At 36.9% G+C, this 15,307-nt stretch overlaps 1 pseudogene; it reads left to right on the plus strand.

Annotated features, from left to right (window-relative positions):
- Positions 1-13,892: 13,892 nt before the first annotated feature.
- Positions 13,893-14,233, plus strand: LOC114616806 (annotated as a pseudogene).
- The last annotated feature ends 1,074 nt before the right edge of the window (positions 14,234-15,307 follow it).

Here is a 15,307-nt window from a genome sequence, read left to right on the forward strand (position 1 = left end):
ATTATCCCTTTGAAATTTTAGCTAATAATTTTTCAAGTTGACTTACAAATCTTTGCCATCAACATCCACTCTATTCATTGTGTGTCTTTCTGGTTAGATTTGGAAACATAGTTTTATACTAAACATTCTGGGAGTTCAATTCCTTCCTTCAATGCATATATAACCTCCTCCATATAATCACCCGTTATATTGTACTGAGGCTTCAAATCACAATCTTGTATAGTTTTTGATGTTTTGTTTGTTTGAATTTGTTGTCATCATTGTTACCTTCTTTTCAATTGGCAGTTCCCTTCAAGAGGCTAATGATAAGTTGTTTATGGTCAGCTTTTCACCAACTTACTGTCCTTTACATGTTAGATTTTTTTTACGTGAGCCCATGTACTTTAAGTCAGTGAAAATAAGGCAGTCAGTTGACAGAGCTATGAAAGTCACATTCATTTTTCAAATGAACAGAAAGGTATTTTTTAAAATGCATTATAATTATGAATAAAGTGAATATTTGAAAGCACTTTGACAGCCCCAACTAAGTTGTAGTTATAATAGCTTAGTTGAAAAAAATGGCATACATTGTACAAAACTATTGTGAGTGCACTGCCTCTGGACTTGGCCTCTTTAAAAAGTCATTGTAGGGGAACCTACTATTTTGTAAGCTTCTAGATGTAGTATTAAAAATAAATAATTTCATATATATGTATGCATATAAACATATATGTGGATGTTATATTTAAAAACAAAAGGAAAATACAGTATCATTATATATTCTCATTGGTAACAATTTAATGAAGAGATGATAAAGAGTTGCTATCTCCCATTTTTGACAACTTGTGCTCTTCTTTTTCTTACTTTTTCATCAGTGACTGGGGTGTAATCTATAATGAACAACCTTTGCTAACTCATGAGCAGTACAAGCCAGGTACTAAGGACAAACAGAAACAGAAGGAAGAGCTATGCCCACAAGATTCCTATCACAATTATTTACAGACCTTAAAAGGAAAATTCTCAACTTCATACGAAAAAAAAAATCTCTAAGATAGCTACAGTAGCCCTTCTAGAGGTATCACCATCTCTGATTTCAAGCTGTATTAAAGAGCTCTAGTAATAAAAACAGAATGGTATTCACAACAAACAGGAATGTTGATCAAGAGAATTGAATTGAAGGCCCCAACATAAATCCAAATACATATGGACACCTGATTTTTAATAAGAAAGCAAGAAAGATACACTGGATCAAAGACAAGATCTTCAACAAACAATGCTGGTAAAACTGGATGGATTCCTGAAGAAGAATGAGAACAGATCCATGTTCATCATGCTGCATAAAACTCAAGTCCAAGTGGATCAAACACCTCAACATTAAATAAGGTATACTGAACCCAGTAGAAGAGAAAGAGGAGAAAAGATTTGAATGCATTGGCATAGGAGATGACTTCCTTAACATAATACTGATAGCACAGGCAACAAGATTAACAATGAATAAATGAGACCTCATAAAACTCATAAGCTTCTGTAAGGCAAAGGACACTGTCAATAAGACAAAGGTACAGCCTCCAGAATGGGAAAAGATTTTCATCATCTCTATGTCTCTTAGGGGTCTAATATCGAAAATATATGAAGAACTCAAGAAACTAGATATCAAAGAATAAATAATCCAATTTTAAAATAAAGTATATATCTAAATAGAAAAGTTGTAATAAAGAAATTTCAACTTACTAATAAAAAACTTAAAGAAATGCTCAATATCCTTTAGCCATCAGAGAAATGCAAATCAAAACTCCTCTGTGATTCCATTTTTCACCTGTCAGAATGGCTAAGATCAATAGCACAAGTGACAGCTCATGCTGTTGAGGATGTGGAACAAGGGGGAACACTTCTTCATTGCTGGTGGAAGTGCAAACTCACGAAGTCACATGGAAATCGATATGACATTTCCTCTAAAAATAGGGAATCTATCTACCTCAAGATGAAGTCTTTTACATATACCCAAAGGATACTTCATCTTATCACAAGGACACTTTCTCAACCCTGTTCACTGTAGCTTTATTAATAATAGACAGGAACTGCAAACAACCTAGAATTCCCACAACAGAAGAATGAATAAAGGTACATTTACACAAAGGAGTATTACTTAAAGGTTTAATAAAGCATTATGGGATTTTTAAATGAATGGATGGAAGTAGAAAAAAATCATGCTGGGTGACGTAACCCAGACCCCAAAAGATAAATATGGTGTGTATTTACCTTGCGAGCTGATATTAGCTCTAAAGTAAATGATAACGAAGCTACAACCTATAAACAGAGAAAGATTTGATAAAAAGGAAGGATCTAGTGGGAAATGCATGGATTACTCTGGGGTGGGTGGACTGTGGGTGGAAAGGGATGGGAGCAGGAATAACCAGGTGTAGGCACAGATACAGAATCAATATGTAGAAGTCTCAACTCCTCCAGCACCAAATCAGCCTGAACACTGCCATGCTCCCTCCATGACAATGGACTAAAACATCTGAAACTGTAAGTAAGCCTCTGTTAAATGTTTTCCTTCATAAGAGTTGTTGTGATCATGGTGTCTCTTCATAGCAATGGAAACCCTAACTAAGACACAGTGAAAACATAGTGCAATGGCCATTTCCTGGAGTCTATTACAATAATCCTTAGGAGAACTCCTAGTAATGGAAGCAACAAAGTTTTAACTGGCTGTCTTATAGCTAGCAATGCTTCCAGTGTTGGGAATGACTTGTACTCAGTTGAGTTATTGGCCAATAGAGTCTCAGAAAAATCCCAGAACAACCCAGGTCAGTGCTAAGACAAAGAATTTCTGTCCACAAACTGATATCAAGGCCCCACTACTAAGAATCAGCTCCACACAACTCATGTTGAATATGAAGAAGTCAAACTGGTGCCTACATGGAGCCTTCATCCTGATGTTCTAGTCTCTTTGATGTGGGAAGTTAATATGCAGGCTACTGAAACAGAAGCAAACATCAGGCCATCAACAAAAACTTTATGTACAGACTATTCTCCCTGAAAAAATTCAAGGGCAGTGGTTGCACAAATTATGTAGAAGTACCCAACCAATGTCTGATTTGACTTAAGGACCACTTCACAAGAAGTAATGCATACCTGATACTGCTTAGGTACACAAGAACCAGAGAGAAGATAGTCCAGAGAGTTATGATAAAACTAACCATTACTGGAGCTGAAAAGATGGCTTTGCAGTTAAGAACTCTTCCAGAGGTCATGCGTTTAACTTGCAGCAACCACATGTTGACTCAAAACTATCTGTAGTGGGATCTGATGCCCTCTTCTGGTGTGTCTAAAGTGGGTGATGGTGTACTCAAGCACATAAAATAAATATTTTTTTTTTAAAAAAGCTAAACACTACTGGTCTAAAAAAATAATAAAATCAATAAAATGGTTCCTACTGATATTCTTCTATTCTTATAGATCAGTGCCTTATTTATTAACCACCATAGAGGTTTCCTATGGAGACATATCCACAACAGATGCATAGACCCACAACCAGACACTATGTAGAGAGACTAAACCATCAATCTTTCCCTTCAGAGTACAGGAAATCCTGGGGAAAAAAGAACTGGAAAGAGTATAAAAGCCAGAGAGGGTGGAGGACACCAGGAGAACATGTACTTTTCAATCAACCCAGCAAGGCTCCTATGTGCTCCAGAGACTACATCATCAGGCACAGGGCCTGCATGGGTCTATACCAGTTCCTCTACATATAAAATAATAGCTATTACTTTAGTAATTTTAAGGGACTCCTGACTATAAGAAAGAGTGGGTCTCTGCCTCTTTTGCTTGCTCTTGGGACTCTTTCCCCTTATTGTATTTCTGTGTCCAACTTCGATGTTAAATTTTTGCTTCATCTTATTATATTTTATGTTGCCATGTTTGGTTGTCATTATCTCTTAGAAGCCTGATCTTTTCTAATGAGAGGCAGAAAGAGAGTAGGTCTAGAAAAGAGGGGAAATAGGGAGAAACTAGGAGGAGTAGAAGGAGAAGAAATTATAATCAGGATATATTGTATGATAAAATCTATTTTCAATAAAAAGAGAACCAATTTACAATAATTTAATTCTTTTGTGTCAATTAGTCTGAGTGGTTTTCTGCTTTGGAGTCAATTTTGATGGTGAATGCACATTTATATTTATTAGTTAATATAAACTAATCTGGAATTCTGTCTCATAATTTAATAACTGCCTTCTGAATTAGAATTATTGTTTCTAGTGTTTTATATTTATATTTCTCTTTTCATTGCTTCTAGCTCTTTGGATGTGAGTTTTAATAAAATTGGCACTTGAGTTTATTTTTAAAATGATCTCAGTTGTTGCTACCAAACACACGCACATGCATACGCACACAGCACCTTCACATGTACACACAAATGCACACACAGGACACATACATACACTTTTACACACACACACACACACACAACACAAACACAGATACACACACACTAAATACACTCAAATTTGGCTGGGATATTTTACTTGGAAGAAGCCAATCGTGTAATACAACAGTTTAAACACTCACATGTGAAACAGAGTAAAGCCAATGGTTATAGTCCACTAGGCTGAAGAGGACTGCATTATGGTCTTAATTTAGAGTTTTGTGTGTGAGTGAGTATGTCTGTGTGTACATGCACTTGGAATGGGGCATGTAGACACTCCATGTATTCATGCGTATGCAACTGCAACCCTGAGGTCAGAGGTTTTCTTTGATGACTTCTGTCTTAATTTTTGAAATAGGGACTTTTGATGAGCTCAGAGCTTACTGGCTTGCTAGGCTGGCTGGCTAGTACACTCCAGAGATCCTTCCATTTCTACTTCCCAGCTGGAGGGTTACAGGCACATGCTACTCTTAACTTCTCACACAACTGCTGGCTATCCAAACATAGGTCCTCATATTTGTACAAAAGGCTCTGAACCATCTCCCCAGCTCAAAAGTCTTAGTCTTCATAAAAATATGATTAAGGGACATGATATATTATTATGATGTTGTGATGTACTTAGTATACCATTAATTTACATGGAAGGATAATAAAAGATTGTATTGTACAAAATGTCAGTGAAGGTGACCTTTTATGGAAGGTGAATGGAAACTAGATCTGTGATTTTAACCACTAGCTAATGTCAAAACAGTTCAAAGTTCAACATGAAGGTGTGGGAAGATAGCATTCTGGTTAAGAGCACACATTACTCCTCCAGAGTACCTGAGTTCAGTTCTCAGCACTCATATAAGCCCAATTACAGGCTTCATACCTTTAGATTCAGGAGATCCAATACCTTCTTTTAACTTTTACAGACATATAACACTTGACCCCATGGAATCACACATGCAACTATATAATTAGAAGTGAAAAATCTAAATCTTAGGAGTTCAAGATAAAAGAGAAAATGGATTATTTGCAGAGATTCCCCTACCTTTGGATTGCATGGAGGTCTAAAGATGGTTTCCTATTTTGTCTGAATTCAACTACATCATTCAGAACATTTTAGCTCTTTGGGGAATTAGCTAAGAGATGACTGGTTCCTAACATGTGAAAAAATATATAAAGGCCTAGGAAATATCACTGATCAGCTAATGAAATGATAGCATATGAGATTAGCCTGAAGAATCAATTTTACAATTTCCTATGAACTAGAAGTTTCTTACAGTCAAGAAACTCTACAAGAGGAATTCAAAAGAAGTTAGTGCTTAAGACCACTTACTACTCTTGAAGAGGATCTGAGTCAGGGCCTTTCCCCACAACTACATGAAACTACAGTCCAGGGGTATGATATGAACTTCTGACATCTGTGAACTCTTATATGCAAGGAGTGCATATAAACACTCACAGATACCCATGCATATATGCAAAATATTTAAAATGTAAATATGTGTAATATTTTTATTATTCCTTCAACATAGCTCTGATTGGAGAGTCTCTGTTTCTCTATCTCTTTCTCTGTATCTGTCTCTGTCTCTATCTCTGTCAGTCTATCTATCTCTCTTACACACACACACACACACACACATACACATGCACAACAAAATCTACATATGTCAAGGGGTTGAAGAAAGAGTCCTGAGTAATCATGAATAGTATATAAATTATTTTATGCCATGAGAATGGCAAGCAGTGAGTGTAGGAAAAATAAAACCTCATAAGTCAGGGAAGAACAGAGAAATTGTCCTCTCCAAGGGATATTTGCCAGTGTCTAGAGACCATCTTTGATTGCCACCCTTTAAACAGCTTGTGGGCATTGGGTCTGCCTTCTAGTTCCTAGGGACCACTAATGATGTCAATTTCATTGACCAAAGAGGATAGATCTTTAAAATAGAAAATTACCCAAGAAAATGCCAGGCATAGTAAAGAAGAAATACACTGAACCAGAGGATGCTGTTGAGCAAATACTACTTAGATTTCATATATTTATATCAAAAGGTTATAGTTCTCATTTATGCTGTGGTCTATGGTGGGTGAAACAATTTCCTCTTGTCTCTGGCTCCATGTCCTTTCATGCTGAACTCACTTTGAATTTGATAGGGCAATGAGAAAGAAATATACTCAATTAGACCCTGTTTTCTAAAGTTCTTGATGGGAATACTTTACATTTTTTCCTTTCTAAAATTCAATGACAAATCAACCTCCATCATTGGTTGTTACTACACAACAAATGACTCAAAAATTTAGTTTGTTAAAGTAGTAAAGATATGGCATGATATTGTTTCTGTTAGAAAGAATATGAATCAGAATGGCTTCCTTTTCTTTGGGATTTCACAAGAGCTGCGGTCTAGGAGCCAGACAGAACCACAGCCCCTTCTAGCATTTAAGTCTTCCCAGTGATTGTTGTGAGGATCAAGTATCCTTTGTGCAGGTGGGTTGAGGACTTAATTTTCTTGCTGACTGTGGCTACAGGAAGTCCTTGGTGCTTTGCCAGGTGCCTGTATCCATTAGAAATGATACACAAGATACAATGATACAAGCCTGTAGCCAGAGACAAACACAGAATGTCCTTTTAGGCAAGCTGCTACATTAAACCCATTGATATAGATGGGGTAGGTATTATATAAGAGAGTGAACAATGTGAACAGGAAGTATAGGGGTAATGTCAGAAGCTGCTACTGGCACCTTAACATTCCCAAATACTACACAGTAGGGCATATCACTCTTTCACAAAACAGGGCAGCTTCACAGGGCATACCGAAAATATTTAGTGAAGGTTAATTCAGTCCATCTTTTGAAAAGGATTCTTTCTTTCCTAGTGTATCAGGCTCAGAACTGAGATATCCTTGAGATGAGTGGTGACACTGGGCCCCCCAAGCATAATATAATCATAGAAAAAGATACTCTAGGACCCGGGAGGTGGAACAAGATTGTGATTATAACATGTTACTTCCGCCATCATTAGAGTTACTCATGTTTGGACACTTCGGAGACTCCTGTTAGGCAGAAGTCCTTATTCTCTCCTAGCAAAGACAGACATTCCTTATTTAATGTACCTGTACCATTTCAACAAGAACTCGAAAACTGGAGATATTCTAATTCCTATATAACCATACACCATGGTTAGCATGTAGGATACAAAAATTGCTAGAATCATGCAGACACACCATAGATCATTCCCTTCTCATTTTTGTCTCTATATGAATAATGATGTAGATGATTATTTATAGACATAGAGAAGAAGGCAACAGTTATCACTTTCCTCACTCATTTGTACATTTACATGGTCCACCTATGAGCAAGGAAAGCATTTATAGTAAAGAAAAACAACATTTTTGTTTTCATTTAAACAACTAATCCAGCTCCCAGATCACCTGCACCTAATGGAGGAGCTGTTTTGAACTGAAGCAATAGTAAAACCCAAATATATATGTAAAAGTACCACTTACATTTAAAAGAAATGTGTCCCCCCAGACAATTAAGGTATTATACTTTATACGTTCTGCAAACGTAAGGAAATTGGATGGGAAAATCAAAGAAATGTACAAATGTGCAGCGCAGTGCAGTTTACAAGCTACCTCATGAGTTGTTTTACTTGATCATCTGACTGACCACACTAAAATTAAATCTGGTTGGTTTAGCCAAGTGTGGAAATAAGGCAGATAATACCACAGTGTTGCTGACAATAGTAGAGCCAGAGATTTGACAATCAAGCTATTCCTCATTCTTCTTGACAGCTTGGACTTTTATGCCTGGGTAGGCTGGATGGTGGTGTTGAAGAAGAAATTCTTCCAGTCACTCAGGTGACTCTCACTGCCAGTGGTGGCAACACCTGACCTACCAGTTACCTACAACTCTTTCAGACTCAGAAGTGTGCTTTTCATGGGAAGCCTTATCCACTTTCCTATCTTCCAACATAGCCAGTCAATAACTGATTTCATCTTGGATACTTCATACACTGTCACCACACCAAAAAATTGTGAACTCACAGATCATGATGAAATTGTTTAATGACTCTGTTATAGTAGAAGGTAGGAACATCAGTGAACATTGAAGTGCTAATGGATGATGACTTAGGCAGTATAGTTGAGAGCGGTGAGATGGCACAGTACACCCAAGTACTTGCTGCCAAGCTTGATAACATGACTTCAATCCCTTGCATCAACATGACAGAAGAAGAAAATCAACTCTTGCAAATAATTTTCTGAGGCCTACATGTACTCAATGACATGTGTATTATGTGTGCAGTGTGTGTTCATGCACACAAACACACAAAATAAATAAATAAATAAATAAATTACATAATCACATAATGTAAAATTTAGAATTTTATTATTTGCTTTGATTACTGAAAATTTATCAAGACTAGCTCTTCAGCATTTTTTGAAAAGACAATATTCTATGGTGCTTTTGTAGCAACTCCAGTGATACATGTGTGATGTCACATACAGAAGCAGAAGGTATATGTTTAATGCAACAAGATTCTGTCTAATTAGGCAAATAAGAGGAAAAATACATGGAGAAATTTACATTAACTAATTACTGGTACTTTTAAAGTTTTAGCCAATATTCCAAAATAGTTTAACAGATGTACCAACATATACTCTTCTGTTTGTGCTTTAGCCTGTTTCAATTTTTATAATTTTTATATCAAATCTGCATGTAACCCAGTTAGACCACTCCTGGGGATATATTCACAGGACTTCCTTTCCCAACTTACAGGGAAATTGCATATAAAATGTTACTCACAACATTTGAGTGGCTAAATAAAATGAGACTTCCTTTTTGCGTCATCTTCAGTCTTTATAGCAAACATCCTATTCCTCCTCATATTCCTTGTCCTCCTCCTCTCCCTCCCCCTCCTCCTCCTCCTTCTTTTCCTCCATTTTTTCTTTACTGACTTCCATGGTCCATCCACATCGTTCTCTAGCACTTTAGCTGCTTCTTCTGTTACCTTCTGTGTCTCCTTTTTACTTACTTAAATGTAAATATATTTCCACATTCTTCAACCTTTCTCATTTTCTTTTGTCACTGTTATTTCTGTCCTATTATTCAACCGTATAGTTTCTCCTACAGACATAACATAAACTGATGTATTTCTGCTCTCTTTTTATCTTTAGTCACAAACTACATCCTGAAATTGCATTTTAACCCTAAGGAACAAGAGATGTACTTGATAGCATAAAATGACAGTATTGTCAAAAACTTGGAGTATATAAATTACCTGTATTCAAACTCTTATTTTGCTCTATGATTATATGGGAGAGATAAACATTTAGACAACAATGGTAATTGAGAAACAAGAATTCACCTTGCTATCACAGTGTTGTCTTTACCCACAGGAGATACAGGGCTTTCTGCTAAGTAGGGCTTAAGGATGAATTCTAAGAAAATACTAATCTTCATGTGTCGGTTTTCAATGTAAAATGTTCCCCATGGTATCACATGTTAGAACATTTGCCCCCTGGTGCAACACTTGCAACACTAGCATGCTGTTCAGGAAGTTTGTGCAACCTATACAAAGTAGGTCCATGAGGGTAAGCCCTGAGGCTTAATACACACTACTCATTCCTACACACTCCCTACTTCCTGAGCATAGATGTAATGTGATCATTTAGCTTCTTCCTCCTCTTTTGCTATGTCTTCATTAGTACAATGAAATACACACACACACACACACACACACACACACACACACAGAGCCTGTGAGCCGAATTAAACTTTTTATTCTCCAAGTTAATTTTCTGATGATAGCAAAGAGAAAAATCTAAGAATGTACAAATTTAATTTCAATTTTCCTTTTCAATAAAGAAGAAATAATAAAATGAATACCCATATCTCTTGCAAAATAGGAGTCCCTGACTTAAATTTTCCTTTCTATTGCACGTGAAGAAATGCCCACCAATAGGAAACAGGAAACTGACGTATTCCAAAGTTCACGTATTCCTCATGCACTAACACCTAATTTATAAGCAACTCAGGCAAAAATCAGTCTGAAACCTGCCTCTGTCATATGTTCTTTACTTGAAAGTAGAGGTATGCAGATATGTACATGGACCTGGGGTCACGACCTTCTTTTGTCTCCTGTGCTGACTCTCTCTGCAGGGGAGGCCTTTGCTTGTCCACCTAATCATCAATGTAATTTTTCACTTACGTGTTGATCCCATGCACTATGCTCTGGTATTTGCAAACTTAATAGTCCAGGAATGGAGCCCAGTTCATTCATCTGGAGGCCTAGTTCTTGCCAAATTTGATCAATATGATATCTCTGGCATTCTGTAGAAATACATTGGATAATTCCAGAGACCAGAACAGGTGTCAGATTCCCTGGAGCTAGAGTTAAGACCATTGTGAGCCATCTGATGTGAGTGCCAGGAACTGAACTCTAATGCTGTCTAAGAGCAAGCAATGTTCTTAATGCATGAGCCACCTCTCTAGTCTATTACCTACCTAGTCTCTCATACCTACCGTACAGTTACAGTTAGAGCTCGCAGGACAATGCCAATGTTTGTTGCTTTCTTTGGTAATGTGGCTTTAAACACCTGCTTGTTTTTGTCAGGCATAATTTCTTCTTGGAAGAGAGTGAAGCTCTAGTGACATTTTTACAGTCATGAATTACTGACTGCCTCTCATCTGAACCTGAGCCTGTGAAGATAAATTCAAAGAGAGGCAAAAGGACTATGAGAACCCCCAAAATAGGGTTTTGGTTTCAACTGCATCACCTCATGAGGAAATTAACATTCTGTGATTTAAATTGACTGCAGTTATATTTAGAAAATGACCATCCATTCACAAACCACAGCTCTCCCTGCCTCTCTGGAGGTCTGAAGCTACCCAGGACAACTAGGTAAGATACTTACACCTTAATCCCTCATCTGGTAGGCCCCAAATAAGCCAGTAGCCTTGAGGTCTACCTGTGCTCCTCTGTCTCCATATTCCAGTCCACATTTCTATCTGCAATCTGGATCTATAAGCTACTCCCAGGGCCACACCCTTGCTGCCTCTCAGAAGGCTGGCTGCCACCCAGGAGAAACAGCTCTGCCTGGAGTCCCAGGGGCCTGCCACAACTAGAGACTCCCAGACCAGCAAAAAACAGATACAACCAGATGGCTAAAGGCCAGTGCCAGAACAAAAGCAATAAAAAGCAAGGCAATATGAACCCAGCATTTCTACAGCAAGCTCAGGATATTCTAACATACTGGAAGATAAAAATGATGACCTAAAATTTCATCTTATGAAGATAATAGAGTCCTTTAAAGAGGAAATAAATAAATCCATTAAAGAAATGAAGGAAAATGCAATCAGACAGGTGAAGGAAATGAATAAAACTGTTCAAGACCTGAAAATGTAAATAGAAGCAATAAAAAAAGCAAAAATGGAGGCAACCCTGGAAATGGAATCCTAGGAAATAGAAGAGGAGCTTCTATTTCCAACAGAATAGAAGTTAAGGAAGGGAGAAACTTATGGGTAGAAAATGATATAGAAGTAATTGGTATATCGGTCAAAGAAAATGCCAAAACTCAAATGTTTTTAACACAAAATATCCAGGAAATTTGGGATACTATGAAAACAAACCTAAGAATGATAGGAATCAAGAACGAAAAGATTTCCATATCAAAGGCTGAGAATGTATCTGAAAAAAAGAAAAAAATTAAATTTATTCCTAGCCTAAAGAAAGACATGGTTATAAATGTAGCAGAAGCTTAAAGAAGAGCAAATAGATTAGACCAGAATTGAAAATTCTCTAATCACATAATAATTAAAACACTAAATGTACAGAAAAAAGAATATTATTAAAAACTGCAATAGAAAAGGGGCAAGAAACATATAAATGTAAACCTATTAGAATTATACCTAAATTATCAACAGATACTCTAGAAGCTAAACAGGTCTGGACAGATGTCTTGCAGACCCTTATAAACTACAGATGTAGATTGATATTACTATACTCAGTAATACTTTCAATCACCATAGATGAAAAAACTAAGATATTCCATGTTGAACCAAATTTAAACACTATCTTCCCACTAATTCAGCCCTACAGAGGATACTAGAAGGAAAACTGAAACACAAGACAAGTAACACAAGACAAGTTTTTGTGTTTCCATGAAAACACAATAAATTAATAATTTCACAGCAAAAACAAAAGAAGAGACTCTCTCTCACACACACTAAATACCACCAACATCAAAATAACAGGATCTAACAATCATTGATCATTAATATCTCCCAACATCAATGGACTGAATTCACATACAAAAGACACAGACTAACAGAATGGATACATAAGAAGCAAATAGGATTTTGCTGCATACAAGAAGCACACCTCACTAACAAAGATTGACACTGTCTCAGAGTAAAGGACTAGAAAAAGGTTTTCCAAGCAAATGGACCCAAAAAACAAGCTGGAGTAGCAATTCTAATATCTAAATAAAATAGACTTTTAACAAAAAGTAGTCAAAAGAGATGGCGAAGGACACTTCATACTCCTCAAAGGAAAAATTCACCAAGATTACATCTTAATTCTGAACAGCTATATCTCAATGAAAATTAAGAGTAGAAATCTGAGATGCATTTTCCCATGACCAAGCATAGAGTATTCATGCTGTATTCCTCCTGCCTCAGTGTAACATGAGAATGGTGGTAATAGAAATAGTATTATTTTTTCCCTAAAACTGCAGACATCAAATCACAGAAATTTTTTTAAACCTACAAAAATTATATAGTGAATTTAAGAAATAAGAAAAATCAAATCCTTAAGCTTATTTCTAATATTTGTTATCTGCCCAACTCTAAACATGCATGAACCCGACTTTTATGGTTTTTATTTTATAATTTTGATTTTGAAGATTATTTATCTACATATAGTTCATCTTAGGCATTATTTTCAAGTTCATGGTTAAGTGACTGTGAACAAGGCTGAATTTGGAAGACCAAATCGCTGAAAAGCCTAATGCTTTCCACTCTTCATCTCCTAAGTACTTAAGAATGTTAATAGCAGAGAACTGAAGTAATATGAAGAGTACGCATGCATACACTACTGTCAAAAAATCATCTTCAAATACTAAGAATGTAGGATTTAAACGCCCAACATCAACATAAATCTAGAACAATAATGAAAGGTTTTTTTCAGCTATGTTAAAGAAACATAAAGGAATTACTGAAAATTGGATATCTTATACAGTGGTTAGAAGTGTTGAAGGGCTTGGTTCTGGACAGGGACTGAAGGGAGCTTTCTAAAACATACACCTGGACTTCAAGGAGAGGTAATCAATTTCTATTCCCAGTAGAAAGATGCAGAATATGACTCTGCTACTTGAATTGTTCAGTTGAAGACCATAAACTACAGAAAAAGCTAGGAAACTGTTTCTACCTATACCTAATAGTCTCAATAAAGCTTGTACTTGAATACCAGAAGAACAAGAGAGCAGTTCTTGGCACCGCCGCCATGGCCAACGTGGAGGAGGGCGAGGAACCTTTTGTCCTTTTCTCTCACTCTGGAAGTGTAGGCTCCAAGTTGGGGTGACAAGATGTTCTCCTTCAAGAAGTGGAACACGGTAGCCATGTGGAGCTGTTGAGTGCACCTAGGACACCTGCACCATCTGCAGGGTCCTAGTGACGGATGCCTGTCTTAGATGTCAAGCTGAAAACAAAGAGGAAGACTGTGATGTGGTCTGGGGAGAATGTAACCACTCCTTCTACAACTGCTGCATGTCCCTGTCGGTGAAACAGAACAATCGCTGCCCTCCATGCCAGCAGGACTGGGTGGTCCAAAGAATCGGCAAGTGAGAGGTGGCAGAGGCTCTCCTGGTGTGGATGGTGACCCTGGACAACCTTGCCATCAAGTTACTGGACAAAGATTAGACACTCCAGGGGATTCGTCCTTCAGATAGAGAGGATGGTGTGTGGCCTTTGAGACTCATTCAAGGCCTGGTTTATCATTTTGTTTAATGTTGGGAACTTCTCTACAATAAAGAAGATAATTTATTAAAAATGGCCTTTCCTACCTCTGTGTGTGTGTGATACGTACTGCTCAGAAGAGCTATAGCAGAGAGAGAACACCAGAAATTGAATGATCTCTGTTGTCGATCTATCAGTTCACAAGGGCTGAGAGAGTATTGTGTTCACAGGAGAACGTTGTTTGTGTTTATGCTTGAGGGTTAAAAAATAAATAAAAGAATGTTACAGTAACAAATAAAGTGCATTGAAAAGCTGACTCCTGCCCTCTGCTCCTGATACTTTCTGTTGTTGGGAGAGAGGCAGCCATGGTATCTTCATTTGCTATAAATGAGGATTGGGCTGAGTGAAGATGGTAAATACAATGTAAATGTCAGGTAGATAGACTTTTCCATCTTTGAGTCGGCAAGGAAGCCTAGACCTGCACTCACTTCACTGTTTAACTACTTAATTTTAAAGAAGTATTTCTGTTTCTGGGAAGATTGTATTGTGTGTTCTAGTCAAAATATTAGTGGGAAAATGCTTATCAGTATAACACTGGAGTTAATTACGCAATGTTTCAATAAATGAAATATTGTGTTTTGAGTTATCAAGAGAGAGAGAGAGAGAGAGAGAGAGAGAGAGAGAGAGAGAGAGAGAGCAGTTCTGAGCATACTTCTGCATAGCAATAGGCAAACTAATAGAAGATAACACTCTTCTTATTTTACACGCAAAAAGTCTTATTCACATATATTTGTATCATAATCCAAAATCTGTAACAGATCTCATTACCAGGGTGTCTCAGATTGTTGATTTCATCTATGTACTCACTTTAAGATTTAAAAAAAAAAAAGAACTTGATGAGAGCTATGGCTATTTTCTACACATTCTATATGTGTTACCTTAATAGATATGCATCTTTTTACT

This window comes from Grammomys surdaster, unplaced genomic scaffold (assembly GCF_004785775.1).
Source record: "Grammomys surdaster isolate TR1022 unplaced genomic scaffold, NIH_TR_1.0 133, whole genome shotgun sequence".
NCBI lineage: Eukaryota > Metazoa > Chordata > Mammalia > Rodentia > Muridae > Grammomys > Grammomys surdaster.